Raw genomic sequence first — 9,703 nt, 5'->3', positions numbered from 1 at the left:
GTGTATTTACACTTCCAGGCCTGAAAGGTAATGCTGTGCTTTACCTTACACTGATCTACTTCAAAGCCTATCTGCTATCTTTTTACCCATTCACTTTTGTGAGGCATTCTGGAGTTCTTTCCACAAGCACAGCATGTGACTGCCCTAAGGAGTTTAACACTATCCAAGCATAATTCAGTGTACACCCCCTTTTCTGGGTCATTGAAGAAGATAAAAGATGGTTGTCTAAAACAACATCAGTAAACCCAAGCATTTCTGGAGGACAGCATTGCTCACTTTTCTCCACCCTGGAAAGTAAACATCAAACTGTACTCTCTGTTTCCATCCTTCAGATTTCCAACTCATAATAGGACATTTACTCCAATTCCATGGTAACTTTGTTTAACACATTTTGGTGAGGAACCTGCACAAATGCTTTTAGAAAATACAAGTATGTTCCCTGTTTTGTCTTTGTCCACATACTTCCTGACTCACAAACCTGCTGGAAGCCTGTGACCATCTCAGTATCTCCCTTCAGAGAAACCGTGCTGGTGCTTTGCCAAGACATTGTGTTTACCCATGGGCCCAGTGATCTTTTATAGTGTTGGTCTTTCCATGCAGATAGAAGTAGGAACAACTGTCAAGGTAACTCACCACCAGAAGATTCACTAAATATTTTTCACTGTGTCTCCTTCCTCACCACAGTAACCCTAAGGCATTTGCATGTGTGAATCTCTCTATATGTTTTGCCTGAAAGTCCCTCCATTTTTTTCACTCATGGACTTGAACCAAAGAAGTATGGGAAGACATAACAACTTTAAGGATACTTCAAAACAGAATAGACAAACATCCTAGCTTTACCAGTCATACCTTTATTTATATAAGAGCTCTAACATATATCTCACAGGATTGAACAGACAGGGACTTCAGGAAGAAAGCTGACATGTTAGAAGTGACATAGACTTTCAATCCACCCCAGCATTCCACTGTGGGACAAAGAAAAATTGGAAGGAAGCTGGGTCCTAGAATGACTCAATGCCATAGACCTCAGCAATCCCTACTGATTCACTACACAGAAATACTAAAATTGCCTAACAAAATCCTAGAGTCCCAGACAGAACAAGTGAAAGAATAGATTGGAGACAGCAAAATCTTTTTTTCTTTCCCAGGAGAAGCAGCTATTTTAGCTTCACCATATCACAAAATTCTGTCCTGGCTAGCAAGCTCATTCTGCTCACAGGAAGGTGAACTAACACAAGAAAGAAGGGAGGGACTACACAGCAGAGACCAAGAACACCTGCTTTTGATAGCAATAAGTTGTAAATTGTTTTATCAACTTTACTACTTAAAGATTAACATTACATGATTTAAGAGTAGCTGTTAAGCAAATCCCTCCATACAGTCATCACCAGAGTCTGATGAAGGGCCAGCACAAATAACACAGAATTTGAATGTAAGCCAATTGATAGGGTTTTTATTTGAATGCAAACTGCAAGTTACGTTTCCAACATTACATGAGTGACCCAAAGGGAAAAAAAAAACCCCACACACTTAACTGTATCCTAAAGTAGCTTTTGTTTCCTTTTATAGATGGTGTGGGCAAAATCAAGGCAGAACAGAAAAGTAAAAATTGGATTAAGAGACAGAAGGGTGCTTTTTTTCCTTTTTTTTTTCCCATCATACTTATCTAAATTCCCTTTCCTAATGTAGCAGGTTTGTGAAACTTATACTTTTATTTCCAGCATAGGTATAACCACCTTTCCCTTCCGTTTATTTCTCTTGCAGTTATGACTCGTGAACAATTGCATCAAAAATATTGTACTAGAAAAACAATTCAAATTAAATACATGTAACATATCATAAGCCCTTCACACTGAAAGGTTTTTTGCCATCTAAGAGGGAGTTAGTGCCTATACACACCTTTGCCTTGCAGGTATAGCAATTTGTCTCAGAGAAGAAATAGTTCACTTAGTAGTGTTGGCTCTTCAACTAAATGGTTGACATTATTATGAACATGAGTTAACTTAGCAACTAATTTTAGTATCTCATACGTCTCTTAAGTAATTTGCAAGGAAGCCACATGGAAACAGTGACTTAAGATGACCGGAATTTTTAGACTCTTACTGTCTCTGTGAGTGCTGTTTCCAATGCTGTGTCTCTGTAAACAAAAATCAAACAGCTGAATAAGACAGTGATGCTCAGGAGCAACTAGCTTTAATACATGTGCAGTATTAATTCTAATGTTTAGTAAGTATTGCTTTAATCTTAGTGCTAACAAGTCTGACTACCAAAAATACATATTTGTGTCTTTCTTGTGGTTGTTTTCTAATAAAAAGACAAGAGTCAAGTACTATATGATATTTTCAAAAAATTAATTTATAGAGATTACATTATGTTGCTTTTCAGGGTGAGGACTGCAGGAAGCCTTTCACTCCACCTACTCATGTGCTTTCTTCATGAAACAGTTAACAGTTACATTGGGACACTAGTAAGATTAAATGACCTACTAAAGTAAGTCTTTCTATTAAAACAAAAACTATTACCCCCTCCCAAAACATGCCATCTCAAGTCACCTTTAGATGCATCTTCATCTCTGACCTCTCTTCTTCAGATAGGATCCTGAAGAGGTCAGTGCCTTTCTGGACACATGTATGGGAAGAGAGCAATAAAATGTTTCACGTTACAGCAGCAAAAAACATAATTTAGATTGTTTCTGGTCTGAAACAGAATCTGTCTCTACTGCAGTCAGGAAGTGATGGTGTTTATTTCACTACCAACCCTTTTAAGCTTTAGCTAAACCAATCTAACCATCTTGCTGTCTGATAGGACTAAGTTAGAGAGCATCAATACACAAAACTCTAAGGCTTCTAATACCAGTTTGCTGTTGGTTGTGGTTTGTTGGGTTTTTTCATTCTGGCATGGCTTAACAGCTGTTTTATTGCTAAGTGTCATGGAATCTTCTTGCTGACCACTGATCACTCCAGATATTTTCACAGTGTATTCCTATGACTGAACACTAATATAACCTATGGCAGCCAGCATCTAAAAAGCCACAGTAGCCAGGGGGAAAAAAATGGTTCTTCCCTTGGTGCCTTGCTGACAGGTACGACAGTAGTGGATTAGCATTTTGGGAGTCTGTACCAGTAGTCTTTCTTTCCCTGGTGATTAGCTCATTTTGTCAGTGAATTAAATTAGTTCTTCTCCTCTGAGTTACCTTTAATTGATTTAAATGCTCTCCATCCTTAATTGAGATGTAGGATAGAAAGTGGGAGAGGAGAGTACATAACCTAAATATTCTTAAGCAATGCTGTTAGTATGACAAAATGGGAAACATATTTAAGAACTTTTTACTGTAAGTTGTATCTGAAAGGTGAGTGTCTCTGTTGTTAAACTTCAAGTATTCAAATAAAAGTAATTTCAGGTAACAAATGAGTACTTAAAATGAATAAGTATTGTACAAAAACAATGGGGATGTTAACTGCCTTAACTAAGCACGTTTGCACTAAAGTTCGGTAGTACTTCATCATCTCTTTTCCTTTCACTTAAACAGTGGTTAGTATATTAAGCATGAAATACTTAAACATATTGTGCTGTGTAAAATGCTGAGTATTTTTTCACTTGCTTTATCTGATGATCTTTTTCTTCTACTCACACTTTTTGCTTTTACCATTCCACTGTCTGCTCTCTATTTAAAGCTACTTATTTGAATGTCCCATTGAATTTAAGTCTACTGAAGGCATTACACTCAGTCTCCTCCATTTTAATGTAAATGTGAGCCCCTAGTTAGCCTTGCAGACTAAGCAGTGCCTGGACCTTCACCCTGAGTGTCGCTTCCCAGAAACTCCCCATGCTCTACTTTGGAACACATGAATTGTTCAGAATCATGTTTTTCTTGGTTAGCTTTCCCCTAATACTTCACAACCTAGAAGCTCAGCTTTGCCGTAGGCCAGCAGTTGTTACATTTTCTAAAGCACTCTGCCTTAGTAGTTAAAATTTACCATTCTTTTAGTTCTGTTTTGCTACAGTGCTGTTCAGTGCCTCACAGAACAGGTGCTTTACTGTCAAGAAAAAAAATCTACACATGCAGATTTCAGCTAAAATCTGAATTTCCCAAATTTCCTAAAATATTACATCAAAGGTTTCAAAAACCTCCAAAATGAATTAATTAGATGTTCCTTTTATTTTCTCCCTGCTATTTTTATCTCCAAAGGGGTTCATCCTGTACTGGAAGGGAATAAAGTAACAATATTTAAATGACAAGACTACTTATACCATAGTCAAAAGAAACACTAATCTATCCATGGCTTAAGTATCACTTACTACTATCTGTTGCATATATCAAAACATACTCCTGTCTGTCACAACCAGCAGGCTAGTAAGTATATTTTTTTCATAAAAAGATATAACTTTATCAGAATTATAATTCCTAAGGTTAATTCTCAAGTTGAAATTTGAAAATAAAAACCCTCCACTTTATTTGTGGAAATTAGTAAGTAAAACATTGTTACTGGATTTTTATGACTGAAATTTTGATGTGACATTTACATATCATTAAATATGACTCCTCTTCATCATAAAAGTTTCAGAAAGCCATTTGGCAAGCAACATTCCTAGCTGGTTGAGTAAACTAGTTCTCTTAATGGTCACCGGAATTTCTCTCTAGTTTGTTTTAAATTCAAAGAATGACACAAGAGTATTTCCTATATTTTCTAAAATGTCTTGAAGCCTCATTTATTCAAACAAGTTTTAGTGAAGTACAGAGTGAGAAAACAAATTAAGGCCCAAGGTAATTATCTTTTAGAAAGCTGCGTGATTAAATGTATGTAACTAGTCCTCTTGAATGCAAATGCAACTGTTATTAGAAGAACAGTGTTAGGAGAAGAAGAGTATTCTGCTACCTCAACTCTGCTACCAAGATCAAGGCACAAGATCGAAATGATTGAGCTATCATTCCTTTTATATTAAACCTTAATTGTAAAAACCAATCTGAAGTAGTGCCCGCTGGATATTTATCTTGATTTTTTTCCCCTTGTTATTACAGATGGAGTCTCATAATTCTCTCTATCTTACATTTGCCTAATGTTTTCTATTAAAAGACAGAATACAGACATGTATTGTTTTGCCAACATTTAATCTTCTGTGTTCATATTTTTCAAGCCAGCTACCTTCTTCATGCTGTCTTATTTTGGGAAATTTTATCTAAAATGTTTCTAAAAGCAGATTTAAGGGAAATCTTTCCTTACACAAAAAAATAGTATAATGTTTTTATGAAAAAAAACCCCAGTTCTTCCCCTTTTATGAAACAGAAACTTGTAGTTTGAGAAACTGGATGAATATTCCTCTTCCTGCTGCCATTGAAGTGTACCCAGTTACCTCTCTCACTGCAGAGAACGTATATATTTTCTGTAGTTTTCCCTCAGCAAATGGATGCCACTCTGATGCTGTGTTCCAGACATGCATGAGAAGGTAAAGGCAGCACATTAGTCTTTTGCAGGAAAGAGGAAAGTGCTAAAAAACAGAAGGAAGAAAACACCCTGAATCAAATAGCAAGGGAGAGAAGGGGGGAAAAGCACAGCATTAGTAGTGGGAAATGATACAGGACTATGGAATATAAAGGAATAGTGGGAACCAGGCAAGAAGCAAAATCATACTGGAGAGGAACAGTAGAGGCAAGGAAGAGATGGGCAGTCATGGTGGGTAGAAACAAACTGGTGTGTAAAAACAGTTGCAAGGAGGCACTGGGTACAGCAACATGGTGGCTAGGGTCACGTAACTTGGTAATCGTTAGGGTGAGGTGATACAGTTAAACTGATGCAACGGCTGAATGCTGCTGAAAGGAGATGTACCAGTCCCTGCACCCTCCACAGCTACTTGTTCCCGCTGCTTCCCTGGCACTGACTGGCCTGGGCCCACCAGTGATGCAGGAGCACTGGCTCTCTCTGGGATCAAACAAGAACAAAAGCTACTAGGAGAGAGGAGGCAGGACAGCAGCTAGGCATGCCCATGTATGGGAAGAGCAGCAGACACACTTTTTCTGCCAGTAGTTTAGGTTTAGTGTGGTTTAGTTGTCATTTGAAATTCCACATTATGGCATTTTTTTCTACAGAACCTGAAACTGGGCCCATGCAGAAGAGAGTTGCCTGTTAGTGCAACTACTTACTTTAATGCAGCTGCCAGTAAACCATGTAGGAATCAGAATGATCCTCCTAAGTGGACAGCTGCCATTCTCCCCTTTTAATTAAGGAAATAAAATACAAAAACCATTCTAAGAAAATGCTCCATTTGCAAGTTCAAACATTCAAGTTAAATAATGTCAAGATTAATTATTTTCCTAGAACATTATTCACTTCCCTCATGCATACAGATTGTGATGCTATCTGTAATGTTCAAATCAACTTAAATGTACAAGATACTTGGCAAACTGAATCAAAATCTGATTAAATAAAGTGGAAAAATTTCCTTTTCCCTTAGATCAGTTAAAGCCAACATTTCATCAGCTAATAGGAAGGTAATGGCATAAATGTCAAGAAACACAAGAATAGATGATTTTTCATAATTTTTTACCCATGCAATAACACTACTACACTCTTACACTTTTACTTCTATGAGAAGTTTCCACCAAAACCATAGATGAGTTTTGTATGTTACAGGAAGCATGATTTGGGTGACATATAGTAGAGGTACATGGTAGAGTTCTACCTGGTACATGGTTGAGTTCCATGCAAATTTATAAACATATGAAAAAAAAAAATGTTATAAAACTCAGACTCCTTTGCAAACAAAGAAAATCCATGATCTGTTAATGCTTCTTTCTAAATATTTTCACCATTACAGTGCCCCTTGGACACTACCGTATCAACTTCTCCTGATGATGTTTCTGATGGAGCTTCTTTTATCATCTAGTGTAGCCTGAGGATTGTGAGGGTAATAGTTTGTAGCTTTGTCTCAAATACATACATCTTCCCATAGGGGATCTGTAGCAGCTGGAATAGTATCATCAGGGAAAGTGTATTTTATTACCCTCAATGAGGCTGAAAAAATGACATTAGGGTATTGTCAGTTGTAACATGTGGTTTATTTAATTAGGTACACAAGTACTGGGAGAATTCCCAAAATGAAATACATCTGAGACAATTACTAGATACACAATATGAAGCGCTTGACAGCTTTGTTCTCTAGATACCACCTGCAAAAGGTCCATGTGCAGCAAACACCTATTCTCTCTAGATGGTTAACTTGGGTGTTTAATGATTTAGCTCATCTAGGGAAGCATATAATCATGATTTCAGATGCAAAATATTTTTCCTTAGGTCTAAATAATTTAAAGTCTTACTATTAGAATTCTCCAAGAAGCCAAGAATCTTGTTGCAATATATTTTTAATATTAAAGACTAGCTTTACTATCTTTAGAAAATCTCATGAAAAAGGGTACAAGAATAAAGCAGTGTAGCTTTTGTATTTCTGAAAATACTTGTGTTAGAAATATTCCACCAACTTGCAATAATATTCTCCTTTGTATATCTCACGTTTCTACATTTTTCTTCATAGCCAAGGTCAGTTCTTTGAGACATTTCCTGTTTTCCTTCCTGAAAGAACTCCTTCCAGCAGAAATGACCAGTTCCTTCTGAGTTTTTCTGTACTTCAAAATAGCTGTACATTTTGTCTTTTTGTGGATTCCAAAACACGGTACAAAATGCAGGCCCCAAAGCCACAGCAAGGCCATATCTAAACACAGGACTGCTCGTGTCTTCCAGGAGAATTCACACATTGTTTTTCCAGTTGGAAATGGAGTGACAAGGTTATGCCACCTTTATTCCTCAGAAGGTGCACGCAGATTTCCCAGATCTGGTTGTGATGCAGACAATGTCTACATAACCAGGCAGCATCATTAAGTGTAAATCAATACAGAAAAGTATTTGATCCTATGAGATTGTGGCATTCATACAATACACATTTCAGTAGCTTTTAAACTGGAGGAGCACTAATCTTAACAAAGCATAGTAAATGAGAAGAATCAGGAGATTCACTTAAAAAGCTCACTTCTGATCTAAATTAAAATGTTTCCAAAGACACATCCATACCTTCTAACAAAACAAGGCTACCATCTAGCACTGAAAAGGAGACTGTTTTTGTTGCAGGGGTAACTGGAAGGAATAGTTGCCATGGATTTTAACAATCACTGTTTTATTTTTACCATTTATAGCAAATAAACTAATTTCAAGGATTTTATAAATTCTATAAACTAACATATTTCTGATTTATTTGTGTTATCTGAAAACATAAATGTTCCAGGTATTTCAAATGGGCACATCAGTTATAGGAGCTGTTGTGTGCACTAATGAAAATTGGGGAATTACTGTTACAAGACTGTTTCTTAGGAAAAATATGGTTTGCTTTGCATAACACCACAAGATTTGAAAAGAAGAACATAGTCACATAATGGAAAAAATATGCTCTATTTATGCTGCAGGGAAAAGCTGCAAGTTCATGTAAGTACAATGCACACATAGGAAACTTGGGCAAATTTTACATTGGGGACAATCCTCATCAGAACTTCATAATCTTGCTAAAATCTTTCTTTGTTATTCTTACACAGAAAGCAGAATACCACTTAAAGCAAAATAAACATTCTGATCCTCGAAACTCTACAGAAGAAAGTATTCTATCCTTAACATAGTAGTAAGAGTAACTTAATCTAGCACACGGATATACATAACCCATTATAATAAATGTTCTCTCTTAGGGTTACAGCCAAAAAAATAAGCTTTATTGAAATCAACATAGACAGGCCAAACGTCTGGGCAAAATATGCCTCCACATTTTATTTCATTATTAGTCTCCGTAGTACCAAGGGATAGGACAAGAGGAAATGGCCTCAAGTTGTACCAGGTGAGGTTTGGATTGGATATTAGGAAAAACTTCATCAGAAGGGTTGTCAAGCACTGGAACAGGCTGCCCAGGGGGATGGTTGAGTCACCACCCCTGGAGGTATTTAAAAGACTTGTAGTTGTGGTACTTGGGGACATGGTTCAGTGGCGGTCTTGGCAGTGCTGGGTTAACGGTTGGACTTGATGATTATAAGGGTTTCTTCCAACCTAAGTGATTCCATGATTTTGTAAAAACAACCACCAGGCAGTTTTAGGAAGGTAGACTGTACCGCAGAAATCGGAGCCAAAATGTGGTGCAGGCACAGCTGAGGGCCTAGGCAGGAGAGTAGAAAATGTAGCCAAGCTCCTGCCCCGTGCTTTCAGTAGCTGAGATTTCCAGTTTCACCAAGAATAAAACACCAGATGTGTCAATACGGAGACAGAAAAACAAGCTCGCCGTTTCCACTGCAGTACAGCCTGCAGCCCCTGAAGCTGGGAAACCACAGAGACAGCCACTGCCCTCACAAAGGCAACACCTCGCCCCGCACCGAGAAAACAACGCCCCGAGTTTAAAATAGCCTAAACCCCGCTGCCCCTCTCGGGCTGAGCTCACCGTCCTTCGCGGGGCGCGGAACGGCGGTGTACACGGGACACACAGGCGCGCCCGGCGGGGCTGACGGCCCCCGCCCCCCACAGCGCCACCGCCCCCGACGGCTTCTTCCCGCGCCTCGCGCGAAGTGGCGGCCCCGCCCCGCGCCGCGCCGCCCCCCCCGCCCCGCCCCGCGCCGCCGGGTATGCTGGGAGCTGCAGTCCGGCGGGCGGGTGGAGCCGCGCGTCCCGTAGCAGCCGGGGCCGCG

Source organism: Falco rusticolus, chromosome 2 (genome assembly GCF_015220075.1).
Source record: "Falco rusticolus isolate bFalRus1 chromosome 2, bFalRus1.pri, whole genome shotgun sequence".
NCBI lineage: Eukaryota > Metazoa > Chordata > Aves > Falconiformes > Falconidae > Falco > Falco rusticolus.
This window is presented reverse-complemented; position numbering follows the sequence as displayed.